At 35.3% G+C, this 15,123-nt stretch overlaps 1 protein-coding gene across 1 annotated transcript in view; it reads right to left on the bottom strand.

Moving 5' to 3' along the window:
* Positions 1–14,725, bottom strand: part of LOC105231821 (uncharacterized) — a 58,712-nt gene extending 43,987 nt beyond the window's left edge. The window contains exon 1 of the mRNA XM_011213295.4: positions 14,216–14,725. The gene's annotated coding sequence lies outside the window, so the exon portion shown is untranslated. The remainder of the gene's footprint in view (positions 1–14,215) is intronic.
* Between the last annotated feature and the right edge of the window lie 398 nt (positions 14,726–15,123).

Raw genomic sequence — 15,123 nt, 5'->3', positions numbered from 1 at the left:
CAATGGTCCCTTCGACAGAATCAAGCAGACATCGGAGAATCATATTAAATTGAAGAACGGGTGTCCTCCCTAGACAGATCGTCGGTTTTGCAGTTTCTAGTAATTCCGCTGAGTTCGGACAGACACCTCCTCTTGAAAGAAGCTACAGTAGTCTGCTAATCTGCAACTAGAGTTGATGGAGAGCTCCCGAAGGAAGACTCTACTTCCTACTCTCCCCCTGAACTTTGATACATCTATAAAAAAACCGACTGCACCCATCCTACAACGGCTTCGTCCCGTCCACAAATCTCTCGCAGATATATAAGCCGAGGAAGAACTTTCAAGAGAAAGTTCTGCGGTGCAGTGATCTGGTAAAATAGAGCACCACTTTTAGTAAGAGATCCCACTTTTCCCAATTGCTCGTCTACAAGAATATAAGGCGACAGATGCCTTTCTCATTCTCTCCTCGAAATTTAGCTTCCTTGAAAGCTTTCTATCAAGAAGAAGCTCCAAGTATTTCACGCGATCTACGGGTCGCAGAATACCGCCCTCCTACAAAGAGAGAGTAATGTCAGAGATTTTATACCTCTTGTTAGATAAAACTAGCTCAGTTTTATTTGGATTTATGGGCAATCCATTTCTCTCTGGACACAAATCGTAGCTGAGATCTATATATTACTACCGATCTAACTTATATTCAATGAACTTCCGGCTTTCTTCAAAGAATTGAAAAATCAGTGTGTTATCACCACACCTGACTTCAAAAAAAATACCTTTGCATAACCCCACAACTCAGTGTGTTGTCTTTCCGTCGCGATTCTGCCGGACAGCGAGCAAGCAGCATAACCAGCATGTCAACAAAGATAAAATCTCACAATCATATGTGGTAGTCACTTGCCCAGCGACCTCAGCACGCCACTTGCCAAGCCACAATAATAATAAAGACACCGTTAACAGCTGCCGCACACTCACATACATACAGATGGCAAGAGCGGGCGCGACAACGTGCCATCAGCGCTTGACGGTTGACGCTGGGCAAAAGTGCTTGTCACTCGGCTCTCACTGACGTTCACCGGCCGTTGATGCGTGTTTGTTGACGTGAATTTAATTGCCGCTTGAATTGGCACAAAGCCTTCACCTACAAAATCGGTGTGCAAACATGACAAAAACAATAATAACAACAGCAACAGCCACAGAGCTGATAACCCTTTTCTGAGCTGTGAGCTAACACAGAAAACCCCAATAACATGAAGCGGTGAAATAAAAACAACAACAACAAAGTGCACAGCGTCATTACGACACACGTGAGTAGACACCTGAGCAAGGCGCTACGTGCATGTGAACATACATACATATATGAACATTCATTTATGTTGATGTGTATGTATGGGTGCGTCTATTTGTATGCAACGCCGAACGCGCCCAAATGTTCATTTAATTTTTGCTATTTGCTTGTCTCTTTGGTTGCGCCGGCGACCTTAAAAGGTACACATACATATGTTGTTGTTGCTCTTTTGTTACTGCAATTTCAGTTGTTGTGGTTGTTGTTGTTGCTGGCGTGTGTCGCTTGTCGATCAGGTGTTACCTCGTTGTTGTTGTTGTACGCTTCTCGTTAGTACAGTTCCCACTGTTGTTGTTGCCACTAATGTTATTGTTTTTGTTGCAATTTTTGTTGTATTACAAATGACATCGTTTACATGACGATCACGTTATCGCCATCGAAAGTGAAGCCGCCGTCGTGTGCATCGCATGAACGCATTAATGGCTCAAAGCCTTTGGTTGGGCGGCATTTTCGATGACAGCGGAGTAATTGCCTGGCTTAGCCCTGAAACGGGGGGACAACGAAATGGAAATATAAACACGATTTGGTGACCTTGAGTTTAAAGACGGCGCTATGGAAAGGTGGTTTAAATTTAATGACTGGTGATGTGACATAAAGTGAAATAGATTTCTTAACTGCTGCCTTGGAAAATGAGAAAAATATTTGAAAGGATGACGAGTTAATAAAGCGTCATACCTTATTTTTTCCCTAAGCTGAAGTGAAAACATATTAGATACTATGATATCGGTCCAGTGAGCCAATTACTTTACATAAATTGTTCCCACCACAGATTTGCAACAGGCTTAAAGTGCTATAACTATACTTCAAGGCTCCTCATCCATATCGAAAGCTACTGGAATCAGAAAACAATGGTGCTTGAACTGCCCAAATAGGATCACCGTGATCACCCCAGAACTTAGTATGAAATTAATAAATTATCGATTTTTTTCATTTCATGATGTACATACGTACATATTCATTAATAGCGGCTAACAACTCTAACTCCGAATTCACTACAAATTTATTAGAGAATTAAGGAATTGGTATCAAACCAAAAACATGCCTGTTTAGGCAGGTTTTACTTAACGTGTAGTTTCCCGCCTTCATATTGCTTAAAAAAATCTGTGTTTCACCCTTTACTTTCGTTATCCGAAATTGTAAGTTAATTAACACTGTTGCAAATGATTCCAGAAGTAAGTAACATACATATGTATATTTAAAACTCTTTTGGAAAACCCCTTTAATTTTGGTAGACAAGTTACAGTCAATGAAATCATATATGCGCGGTGAATAATTCAGACTTTACTTCAAAAAAACAAGTCAATGGCTAAAAACGGTTTTTCTCGATTTTGAGAAAAACTTGAAGTCCAATGGAAAAAATTCCCGGGTAAATGATATTTCAAAATAATTTATTTTTTTCAATTGGTAGGACTGTCCCTGATTACTATGCCAAATATTAAAAAGTGAAGTACTCGTATATGGTGTTTAACATCGCTTGCAAGTCCGGTCGAATGATTTTGGTGTAAATTTTGGGTATGAACTGCGTTCTTGCTCGACTCATCCCGATAAAGATGAAATTTTTCTAAAAGAAGACTATTTTGACCGAATTTAAAACGAAAAATGCAATGAATATCATCGATCAACCAGCGTATTCATCAGATTTGGCTCCGTGTGATTTTTTCTAGTTTCCCAAACTGAAATTGGCCCTAGGTGGAAACCGTTTTTAGTCGATCGAAGAGATTAAACAAAATTCGCTGAAAGTGCTGAAGGCCATCCCAAAAAGTGATTGGGAAAAGTGTTTCGAGGAATATTTTGTTTTTTATTGACAATTTCTGAGTTCTTTTTTGTCACAAGTACACAAATTTTATTTTTTCATTATTTTGATGCCTCAAGTACACCCAGCGTCTACCAACAGAGAGGACGTGATTTTTACAGCTCGTGGCGACCGTGTTTGTTTACGGATTTGTGTCAAATTTCGCCAGAGTGTTCAGTAAAGCTTACCATATCTTCATGTTACATTCAATTTTGTTACATCGCTTGGAAATTATTCAAGATTCAACGCCGATTTCTCCGAAAAATTATACTCTCAGTAAATAACAATTTATGGCTTAATGGCTTTGTCAACAAACAAAATTTTCACTATTAGGGTGAGTCAAATCCTCGTTTGGTTCAGGAAACGTAATTGCATCCTCAAAAGTCAACCGTTTGGTATGGATTGTGGTGTGCAAAGTTTGGCGACACTCTCATAAACCCTACAAGAATCACTTCACCTGCAGAAACTGTTTTGGCATCAGTTCTGTTGATTTTAAATATACAATGGGCTCCATGGCATTAGAGACAGCTAAAACTTATATTTAATTAACATTGAAATATATATGAAGCAAAGCTTTCACTTTCATTTACTTACTGACCTAACCTAATTAATTGTTTGGAAATGAGCTTAAGCCTTTGCCATCTTACATAGATGACTATTGATTTTGCTTAACTCATAGTTTCTTCATATTTGCTTCATTCATGTATAGTATTACTATTACATATATACAGGATTATTGTGTATGTATAGATAATATGGGCATAAGCTGCTTTAAAGTACTTTTCAAATAATGAAAGCACACACACACACGCACAATTCATTGTGCAAGCTTTTGTGTGATTTACTTGAGAAAGGAGGAAATAAAAATATATACATATATATGCATTACATGTATGTATATATTTTCAAAAATAAAGAAATTTTGCCACTGACTCATCATAAAATATTTTCGCCACAAGGCGGACATACTTACGTACTTCAGTGAGAAGCGGATTTAAGCGGTAATCACGACAGCAGCACGAATAATTTTGAGCGCGCAAAAAAAGTTCACGTACCTCGGGAAAAAAATTGACGCAGATCTGCTGTGGAAGCCACACGTATCCGCATGTGAGTAAAACACACACACATCCATACATATATACAGATCTGAGTTAGTGTATGAATGTGAGTACAGGTATTTAAGCTCATACCGGAACTACGAGAGCAAATGTTGGCAGCACCCAAGCGCACTTAAGCACACAGCAATGAACAACAGCATCACAACAACAGCAATAACAATAACAAAAAATAAACATTAAGTATTTAATGAATAAAAGGCAAAAAATAAAAGTAAAAACAAATGAACAAACTCGCAAAAGCTGTCGAACGGCAAAGTTATAAATAAATGTTCAAGCCAAACGCATTAAGCGACGCTTATACATACATATGTACAAACAAATGTACACATGCAGTAACCAGTAGGTGTTCGCTCGCTTAAATGGTCAGCGTAATTCATCAACTCACATGCTCAACGCCATAATTGGCGGCAAACAGCGGCGGCAACATTCTCAGCCAGAAAAGTTTTGGTGCCGCGTTGCTTTATTTTTTTTAGAACACCCTCCAATGTGCGCTTTTCTACATCCACACTCATGCTCAGGCTTACCTCAGAATACCTCGAATACTGGTTGCGTTTCAGATTTAACGATAATGCTGCAGTTCTGATGGGGAAGCGACCATTTTCTAGTTTATTTTCTTAACTTTATGTTAACTTTTATTTCATATATTTTATTTTCGTTTAACAGTGCGCACTTCATTTATCATCTCGCAGACAGCTGATGTGCTTGGGTCGAGCCAAGCCGCCACAAATCCACTTAGAGTGACACTTGAAAGGCAAAATGCCAAAGTGACGCACATTTCGCATCAAGTTCATGCTATGATATGAGGAGGTTATGTATATTGCAAATATACATTTCGCATAGATTCATATAAGTATCGAGAATGTTACATAAGAGAGGCAAACTGTCAAAGTTTAATAGTATTTGTAAACAATTGTCGCTCATGACGTCAAGAACTAAAGCATTTCGCTATCAATTTTACCATAAAAGAAATAATTTTACGAAACCGTGATCTTCACTTTCGACACTTTAGACATATTTAGTGTGGGCAAAAACTAGTAAGACGTTGTTCATAAATTAAAATTTTTAATTTTTTCATAGTTAATGTAATCTCCCTTGGCCTAATTCACTTTTGGCAACGTTTTTTCAATCCTCGAAACAGTTGTTAAAGTCAATTTCCGGAATAGCCTTCAATGCGCGTAGTGATTCACGTTTAATGTCTTCAAATGACTCAAAACGGTTTCCTCGTAGCGGTCATTTGAGTTTGCTGAATAGCCAGAAATCGAAGGGAACTAAATCAGACAAATATCGAGGTTGCGGCACGATATTGGTTGCAATTTTGTCGAAAAACCCAAAAGATTCAATACGACATGCGACGGCGCATTATTGTGGTGCAAAAACGAAGATTTGTCGACCCATAATTCCGACCTCTCCTTACGAATAGCTTCGCGTAAGTGACGCATAACACCTTGTTGACAGTGTGGACGGAATGAATACGGAAAGCACCACAACTCAATAATCGAATAAAACTACCAAAATAACTTTGATTTTTGACCTGCTTTGAATTCGGCTAACCTTTGCCACGATATTCGGCTGATGTTTCTAGATCGTAAGCATAAATCCAAGATTCATCACCAGTAATAATACGTTTCATGATATCCTAGTAGTCGGAAAGCATTGTTTCACAGACGTTAAAGCGAAGATGTTTTTCGAAAATTTTAACTTTTCTTAAGCAAAAATTATGTTTCAAAATGGTTTTCACTGATCCATCCGATATTCCAACGAGGCCAATAAGATCTCTGACTATTAATCATCCAGTCTCAAACACCAATTTCTTTATTTAATTAACATGTTGGTCATCATTTGAGGTTGAGGGCCGGTCTGGAAATGAAATTTAATGGAACTTCTTTGTTGAATAATTCACGAACAATTTATTAGCCAATAGTTAGCCCCTTCGATAGATCTCTTTGAAAAAAATATCGGATATTGATGTTTCTGTCTGATGAAAGGTTTGAGCTTAGAACGATATTAGAAGCTTGCGAAGGAAAAGAGAACTTAGTAAATCCATTTCTGAAACCAAAATATTGAAACCTAGGAAAGATTTACATACTGATTTTAAGTCTACTTAAATTTAAATCTTTCACAAACCTTTTTGCTCCATTTTTTTATAATTATTTACTGCTAATATTTGAGATAAAATTTCATAACCTAACTCGGAGATTAATATCAAACATTTGCCCATTAAATTAGACAGAATGTTCCCAAAAATGTCGTTACCATATTTTACTGGAGCGGGTTTTTGTCGAATAGCTTTACAATTGCTTTACTTTTTAATTTTACTTACTGACATTGACCATGAAATCGTTTTCAATACCGGTTTCAAGTGTTTAGAATTGGCACTGCGTGACGTTGATCAGACGCACTTGATACGCGAGCACAGAGCGCTTGGCGGCTGGCCAAAGAACGCTGTCACTTGTTTGAATGTAAAATTCTGGCAAAGCAGTGTTATTAATTATGCGGTAGTTTTCAAATTGTATTAGTACATTTGTTCATAGTTTACCGGTTGACGCGAATATAAAGATATAGGTATATGTATAATAATAGGAACACCTGTATGCAAATTAATTTAATTGTTTGCTTGCGGCTTGCGAGGTTGCGTTTTCTGTAGTTTTTGTACTTCCAACTCTACGATGTTTCGGATGAACGTTCGCTGTCAACACTTTTGATTTATGGTACACTTAATCAGCTATTGGCGTCCGCATCAACTTTGACGCTTCTTTTGTTGCCTTAATGGCTTTGGTTCTTCAGCTCTTCGGCTATTTTTTATTAGTTTGGTAAAATTTTTAAGAGGAAAAGATTAGAAACGTGAGTTCAATTACGGAAGTGCTTCAAATGGTACGAAATATTGTTTAGCTGCTTTCAAAAGACTCAGTAACACGCGCTTTGTTCCACTTGGAAATGTTTGAAGGCACTCAATTTTTTCTTTGTTGGCAGAGTAAAACTCGTGATAGAGTCCAGCTGGCATCAGCCAGCGTGGTTACGCCGATTAGCCAACGAACAAACATTCTTCAGAAACCTATTACAGGTGCTCTGATACACCGAAAGTCAAGCAAGAAGACTTAGCGGGGTTAACATTTTACGCGATGGGTATACATCTCTAGCGAAACCAAAGTATGAAAGGTTTGAGAGATATTCGGGGACTAATATCGATTGTGTCTAACCTAAACCGAGTTTTATAGAAAAACTGCAGTCAAAATATTTGTGACTTTTCTGAGAATACGTGAGAGTAAATATATAGAGATTCACTATAACATAAAAGAATATAGAAGAAAAAGTGAAACAAAAGTTCACATTCACATATGTAACAAGCACTTTTAATGGATAGATCTAGAGTGCTTCAAGTGAAATTTCTGCTATATCAACATAAAGTGAAATCATGTCTCATGAAAACCTTGATCGTCATAGAGCTTCGACCTTATCTAAGTTTAACAAAGTAGATACAAGTACACACAGTATCAGATATAATGGCAATAAAGCGACAAACGCAGACAAGTCTCGGCAATTATCTATTTGAAATTTACCAAAAACAAAATGTTTCTGAGAATCCCTACATCAGACCAAACTACGACACGTGTACAGTTGGTAAATTTTCACAAACGAATTGATGACTTGTTTTCGAGAACTTCCATTGATTTATAACAAAAACTAGTTATTTCTCAGCAGATCGAAAATCACATGCCCAGGTGTTTGAAGCTTTCGTTAGGAAGGTAGAAAACATCCTGGACCTCAGAGTTGGGATTTTGTTAAAACTCCAACTATGCCATTTTCCATTAAAAAACAAATGGCATTATATTTTGTATACTGACGTTGCACTAATAGTAGATTCTTTTAAAATTTATAATTTTCGTAAGATTATTGCTTCAATATAAACCTGTGTCTTGCCGATTTTCTTGCAATGTTCCTAAATTTCTTCTCGGCAAGCAGTTTCTTAAGGTCTGAGAACAAAAAAAGTTGCTGAGAATGACGAAATGCATTTTGTGATCCGTAAAATTGTTCTGAATTGACAAATGAAATTGATTGTTCCCTATTTTCTTCGCTACGAAATAATTCTTTTCTCTTCTCGAGGTAATTGATGAGCAGTATTACGTGCTTACTTCATAATATAGAAGCCTTGACATTGTTATTTGACACTCTTTCTTTCGAAGCATTGGATTTGGTCCAGGGCGGACGGTACGTCTCGATTAAATCTTCACGGTCAAATGATGTAACGTATTTAAGGAGTTACGTGAGTTTACGGGTTCCGATTTTTTATTGCCTGAGATTACTGTCCTAAATTTTCAAGTTGATCCGCGTAATAATTTCAGAGATACAGCCTTGAGAACTTGTGCGCTCGAGGCTAGCTAAGATAAGTACCCTGTCTTTAAAAGCGTTTTTGTCGAAACTGTGTTTTTGAAGTCGCTTGGTAAGGTTTCTCAAGAACTACTCAACCGATCTTCATGAAATTTTGCAAAGGTCTTTGAGATACAATTTTTAAAGACTTTTAGGAAGACTTTTTTTCGATTATAACTATTTGAAAAAAATTGTCGCAAAATTTTCGTTGAAAATTTCATTTTAAATGTAAAAATATCTGCCAAAAATCCAGTTTTCAGTTTTTTCTTCATCCAAATCTAAGTTAAGATTTTAACTAAAACAGGTATTTTTCACTTTAGATGATTTTGTAAGAACCTATCCTGCCAACGCGAACGTATCTTTTATGTGACGGGTCACCGGAAATGGCGTCGCAATGGCCGAGTTTAAAAGTTTTTTTTTTTCAAAAATTTTAGAAATTTTTTGTTAAACACGTATATTTGTAACAATAAAAAATTTTTTAAAAATATTTAAAATCAGACAAATTTTTTTTTGAAAATGTTGTTTTTTATCCGAGGAAACTCTTGTAACCCCTTAGGTACTAAGTTTTCCGTGGTCGGTACAAAAAGTCGAGTTTATTACCAGTGAATACCTAATTAAGCTGCTCTTACTCCATTTTATGACTCTTTTGGACATCTACATACATATGAATACTTCATTCGTCGTTTTCGGTACTCACGTGAGCTGTACGAAATTGAGCAAACAACTAGCGGATGATTGCTTCACCATTTGCAAAGGCGAGTCAGTATTCGACAAACAACTTTTCGGTATCAGCAGTGATATTTATTCGTCGAAAAATAATTTTTGATAAACAACAGAAAATATTAATTTTCACGAACCATACCAGCCTCTCCGTCTGTTAGAAAATATACACGCTTTTCAGACTATTGATATAACATCCTATACATGGTACTGTCCTATATGTGGTACATCAATAGTCCGAAAAGCACGTATATTTTCTATCAGACGGAGAGGCTGGTATGATTCGTGGGAATATATTTGTTTCCAAAACAGTTATATCTACATTATCATTGAGCTAAATTATTTCAGAGGCATTGGTCCATTAGGCAATCACAATTGAACAGTTACAAAATCATTACAAAATAAATTTATAAATAAAAGCCTTTGAATGCACAGCATTAATTATTGCTTGTAACTATGTATTTTAAGCGGCGCTTGAGCATTGCAAAATGTTCGTAAATAAATAACTGGATAGTGTCGTTCACGCTCCAATTGCTCAGTTAGCGGTTAGGCAGGTATTAGCTGCGGTTTTATCTCGAAGCAAAGCATTACTCGTATTAGATAATAACGACTTAACTGTAGAGTAAATACTAATATACTATACATACATATATCTGTACTCGCACTTAACTGTAATTTTAGAAGGAGTGCAATGGGAATGAAAAGGAAAAAAACAACTTATAATGAAGTTAGTTGGTGAGAATATATGATACGAGTATATGTATATAGTATGTATATTCATATATACAAAATAATTTTTGGATGTTCGCAGTACCTTAGCAACTTCAAAAAAAAGCGCCGCGAAAAGCAGCAATATTTTCAGAAAAAAAAGTTGGCGGCTCCAAGCAAAACGCTTACGTCACAAGTGGCAACACCAAAACCGCACCTCGTCTGTGCACAAATTTGTAAATTTACTTGTGTGTACAGCTCTTAAAGCAAATTCATAGCTCATATATTGGCCAGACCCGCCACCAAGCCGTCAGACCGGCAGCAGCTCAGCGCAAACCCACAAATGTGTAAAAACAAATAAAGCTCTTTAAAACGATAACAAAAAACGCCGCAGAGCATGCGAAACTAACATTTAGTGTGCCATATACAAACAAACGTGCCAATGTGGCCCAATCGCCTGTTGCCGCAAACAATTGTTGCGCATGCGTTTTATTCCCCAGCGAGTTGGACGAAGTGCGCGGGGGCTTCCGCGTGTGTGCGTTTGTGGTTTCGTTATACGCTAGACAAACGAGTGCTTACATTGCATTTTAGCGGCAAGTCACTTCAACGCAACGAACTTAAAAATAGCAGCTCATTTGCTGAAATTGATGCTTTGGATTTGTGGCCGTGTTTCTACAACAAAAAAATACTAAACTAGGCAATTGAGTGGTGCAATGGCTTTAGAGATTCACGGAATATTTAATAAATTTTCAAATAAGCTGTTTCATTATTTTAAATATGTTAGAAAATAATTTATTTGTCTGTAGAGATCTGTAGCGGGCTCCGAACTAACTAACTACTGCTTAGTGGTCACAAACTAACACGCAGTCGACTGAGTGCTTATTTAGTTGCAGTTACTTTCGTATTTAAGTTGTCATAGGTGCGACCAAAGCGTTTATGAGTTGTATATAGGCTTGCTTATACCTTTTCTAAAAAATTTTGTTTATTGATATATAGTACATATGTATATCTACTTAAGCGCTTTTGGAACAAAACCAGTTTCATGCGCAAATGTTTGTTTTAATTAAGAGGCGGAAGTTCGCAATATGAGCTTATAAAAATATTTCCCATTTCATTGAGTATTTATTTTGCTGATTAATAATTGCTGTTGGAAAGTACTCGCGAAAATAATAATTAGGGAGTTGTTAGTGTAAGTAAGTGGTGGAAAGTATTATGAGAATTTGCATTTTTCCAAATTAAGTAAGTTAATGAGAAAATTTCATAATATTTTGCAAGGCATTGCGAATTATTGCAATTCTCATGCCTACCCATATATTTATACTGATTGTTAGTAAGAGGTTTGATACTTATAAATTAATCAATCACCACTGAAATAATTGAAATTAGGAAATTTATTATTACAGAATATTGCTAAAGTAAGGCGAAAGGGTACCAATTTAAAGCACTTTCTTCTATGCCTATAATTTTTGAGGAGAACCAGAACCAGAACGAAATATATTTTACGTATTTTTGATGTTAGTGAGGCCATTGGAGACCTTTAGAGAATAAAGATCACACACTTTCGACTAAGAAAAAATCGAAAACATGCTCTGGATCCGCAGTAACTTGATTTGGCTGCTATGCTTCGTCTAAAAACAAGAACCCTCATAGCACAATCAACTGATATTATTTATAGAGCAACATAATTGCACGACTTTCAAGTTAAAATTGTTTTATTTCATTTTCATAATATCTGCCTACTTGAAATATGTAGTCATTAGAACGGAAAGAGAATAATTTTTTAATTAGAATATTATGTGAAAAAGCTTTAGAAAAATATTTATAAACACAAGCTGAGAAGGCAGACAGGCAATAATCACTAAAAACAGAGACAAAACTATGCTGAAAGATATTAATGATTGAGTTAACTGCAAAAAATAACTTATTTTAGCGTAACACTCAAAAATTTTGGATATGGTAGAGAGTTTAGCAATATTTAAGCAATATTTAAGCCTGTAATTGGAAACTACAACCTTTCTACCACCTTTAAGTATAGGGGTAATGAATGTCAAATTCCAGTCTGATATAAAGTTACCAGATGACAGAGGCTTATTGAAGAGAGAAGATAAACAAAGGCAGGATAATTATTTATAAATACATGTAAAGCAGCCTATCAAAATAAATTTTGAAAAAAAGAGCTTTACCAATTTAAATAGTTTTTTGTAGTGTTGTTATTGACCGAAGGAGGCATGAGCTTTTGGAAAAAACAGCATCAACCTAAAGTTTAAATTATCGCTGAGAAAGACTAAATCAAAAAATCTATCAAGACTATTTGCATAAGAGTTAATTTGAATCAGATGAAACTAAGCAGGCTATCAATGAAAAATAACTCGTGAGAAGACGAAGCATTGGGGGAATAAGGGCAAGGCTAGAGGAATAACCGGACCAGATAATATTGCTTGGATTAAAGTCAGCAAGAAAACTAATATTTTTCTGTTTCATTTAATTTAAAACTAGTTTGGATATATTATTTACATGCATGTAATACAACTCTAGAGTTCTATTAGGAGGTTTGTAGGAAGGAGGTTGAGGGATACCGCCACCTCTAAGACAGCCGATTTTTTCGGAACCTCTATCCTTAGGGAAAACAAAAAAAAAAAATTAATTGAAATACTCACTGTCATAGTAACTAGAATTACGCCAGGTCTCAACAATAATGAAAATATCAAATTTGAGACATGAAGAAAATGTATGCATAATATTTGATTTAGTCCTAATACAAGAAAGATTTCGATAGTAGACCTTAAGATAAGAGCAATTAGGGAACGGTACAGAAAAGGACGAGCACCCCGACTTGGAAACCCCCAACCAAACCATAACTCTTTCGCTATACAAATGGTGAATAAATAATTTCATTTTCTTGTTTAAAAGTCCATAAGTCAACAGAGTTGTCTCATTTGAAGAAGGGAATCGAAGGGATCGTGGATGTATTTTTGACTAGATAAGCTAGAGTGCTGTAAAAAGTGATACAACATTGGACCGACAAAGAGGACTGGATTATGATAGGTCAGTTTGTATAGCTATATGCTATAGTAGTTCGACAACGGCGGTTCCAACAAATGAACAGCTTCTTGAAGAAAAAGGAAGGTTTGTAAAATTCCAGATTGATCTCTGAGGTACTAGTTCGCGTATATAGGAAACGGACATGGCTACAACGACTCATCTCGTCATGTTGATCATTCATATATATATATACACATATTAGATTCTGCGACGTTTCCCACTCACTGTTATAAACTTCATGGAAACTTAATATTCCATAGTCAGTGCATATAAAAGACACAAAAAGAATGCCGGTTAGCATTGTGTAACATTATACCAGTTCCAATATAACTGTATTTAAGGAAGTGGAAAATCGAAAACTCTTGTTTGATCACATTAATCCGTTCAACAACATTTAAAATTGCATATTGAAAACGGAGAAGAAGCAGAAAATATTTCAGGCACCTGTGTCAATTAGCAAGCCAAATGCTCAATAAACTAAAAAGTTCAATGAAACCCACATCTGGCTGATTGGCACAGCATCACGTTGGTCGCACAGCTTGGCTGCACGTGCGGCAAAACATGATTTGCTTACGAAGGAATAAGGTGGAGGTCTTTATTTCGCAGTATTTGCATAAGAACTAATTTGAAATTAATGGCGATTGGTCATCAAATACTTACAGATGACTGGCACATAACACGAGCTGGTAAAAAAAGTATTGTATAAATGAGAAAACTAAAAATAGTTTTTTATTATTTATTTGGAAAAAAATCAAATATTTTAGAAAAAATTATGGCTTTCGGTCAATATTACACTAGTTAATAAGAATAAATAAATTTTGGTATATAAAAAAAATTCATAAGAAAAGCAAATTGTACTCAATTAATAGACAAAATAAAAATGTAAATATTTTTTTTCAATTCTTTTTATTATTATTTTTTTACTATTCAAATTTTTTCTTATAATTTTAATAAAAAAAAATTATAAAAAAAATTTTAATATCATTTAATAAAAAAATAAAAAAAAAAAAATTGATTATCCATATTTTTAAATAAATAATTTTTTTCAATAATTTAAATATTTTTTTTTATTTTTTAAAATATTTTTTTTTTTTTCGAAAAATATTGAACACATATATCCAAAAAAAGGAACAAGTTTTCGAAACTTACCAAATACAGCGTAAGTACTCTGTATAACACTTGGTGAGCTCTTTTCAACGCAATATTTTCTTTAAAAATATTTGTTTTTTTTTTTAATTTTAACTAAAATATCACTTTTTTCTTTCTTTTAGTTTAAAAATTAACTAAATTTGTTTTCTTCTATTATTTACTTTTCAAACACTTTTTATTTCATTCGTCGCATTTATTCACAATATTTAATTTTTTATAACGATTGAACAATTCGCCTTTAAATTTAAGCGCTTGATCTTGCAACACTTCGGCCAACGCATGCGCGCGCTCTGCTCAACTCTAGCAAGTCGTTTAGTACGGTTAGTTAAACGTTGAAGCTGAATATTTTGCACATGTGTAAATAATTTCACAAATTTGCTATTTTCTTGTTTGGCTTATCGTGTAAAATTCGCAAAATATCGCTCCGCTTGCACAATTCACTTTGGCTTTCTCAATGCGCATGCGCGAGCATTACTAAGAAACGTATGTGCGCGCCACTCTAAGACCCGTGTTAATCTGAAAATTGTTATTACCAAACACATTAGCGCTTGTGGCTGAAAGCCTTGCACTTAGCCGAAATTGAGTGTAAGCTTGCTTGGCGGAGCTTTTTGAGTAGCTTTCTCGAGTGAGTGCGCATTGTGTGGGAGGTATTCGTTGCCTGTTATATTTAAAATTACTTTCAAATTTGTGATGTGGAAAGTTCTTTATACTTTTATAAACCTAAGAATTATTTAGGAAATTAAATAGATGATAAATGAAATAAAGAATTTCGGGGGTAGTACACAATAATGACTAGCATGATGGGTTAAAGTATAACCATTTATACTTAATACGAGTAAAATATTCAAACCCAAAATTGAATTTTAAGATTCATAGCCCCTATTTCGATAACAAAATTATAATAATTA

This window comes from Bactrocera dorsalis, chromosome 2 (assembly GCF_023373825.1).
Source record: "Bactrocera dorsalis isolate Fly_Bdor chromosome 2, ASM2337382v1, whole genome shotgun sequence".
Lineage (NCBI taxonomy): Eukaryota > Metazoa > Arthropoda > Insecta > Diptera > Tephritidae > Bactrocera > Bactrocera dorsalis.
This window is presented reverse-complemented; position numbering and strand designations above follow the sequence as displayed.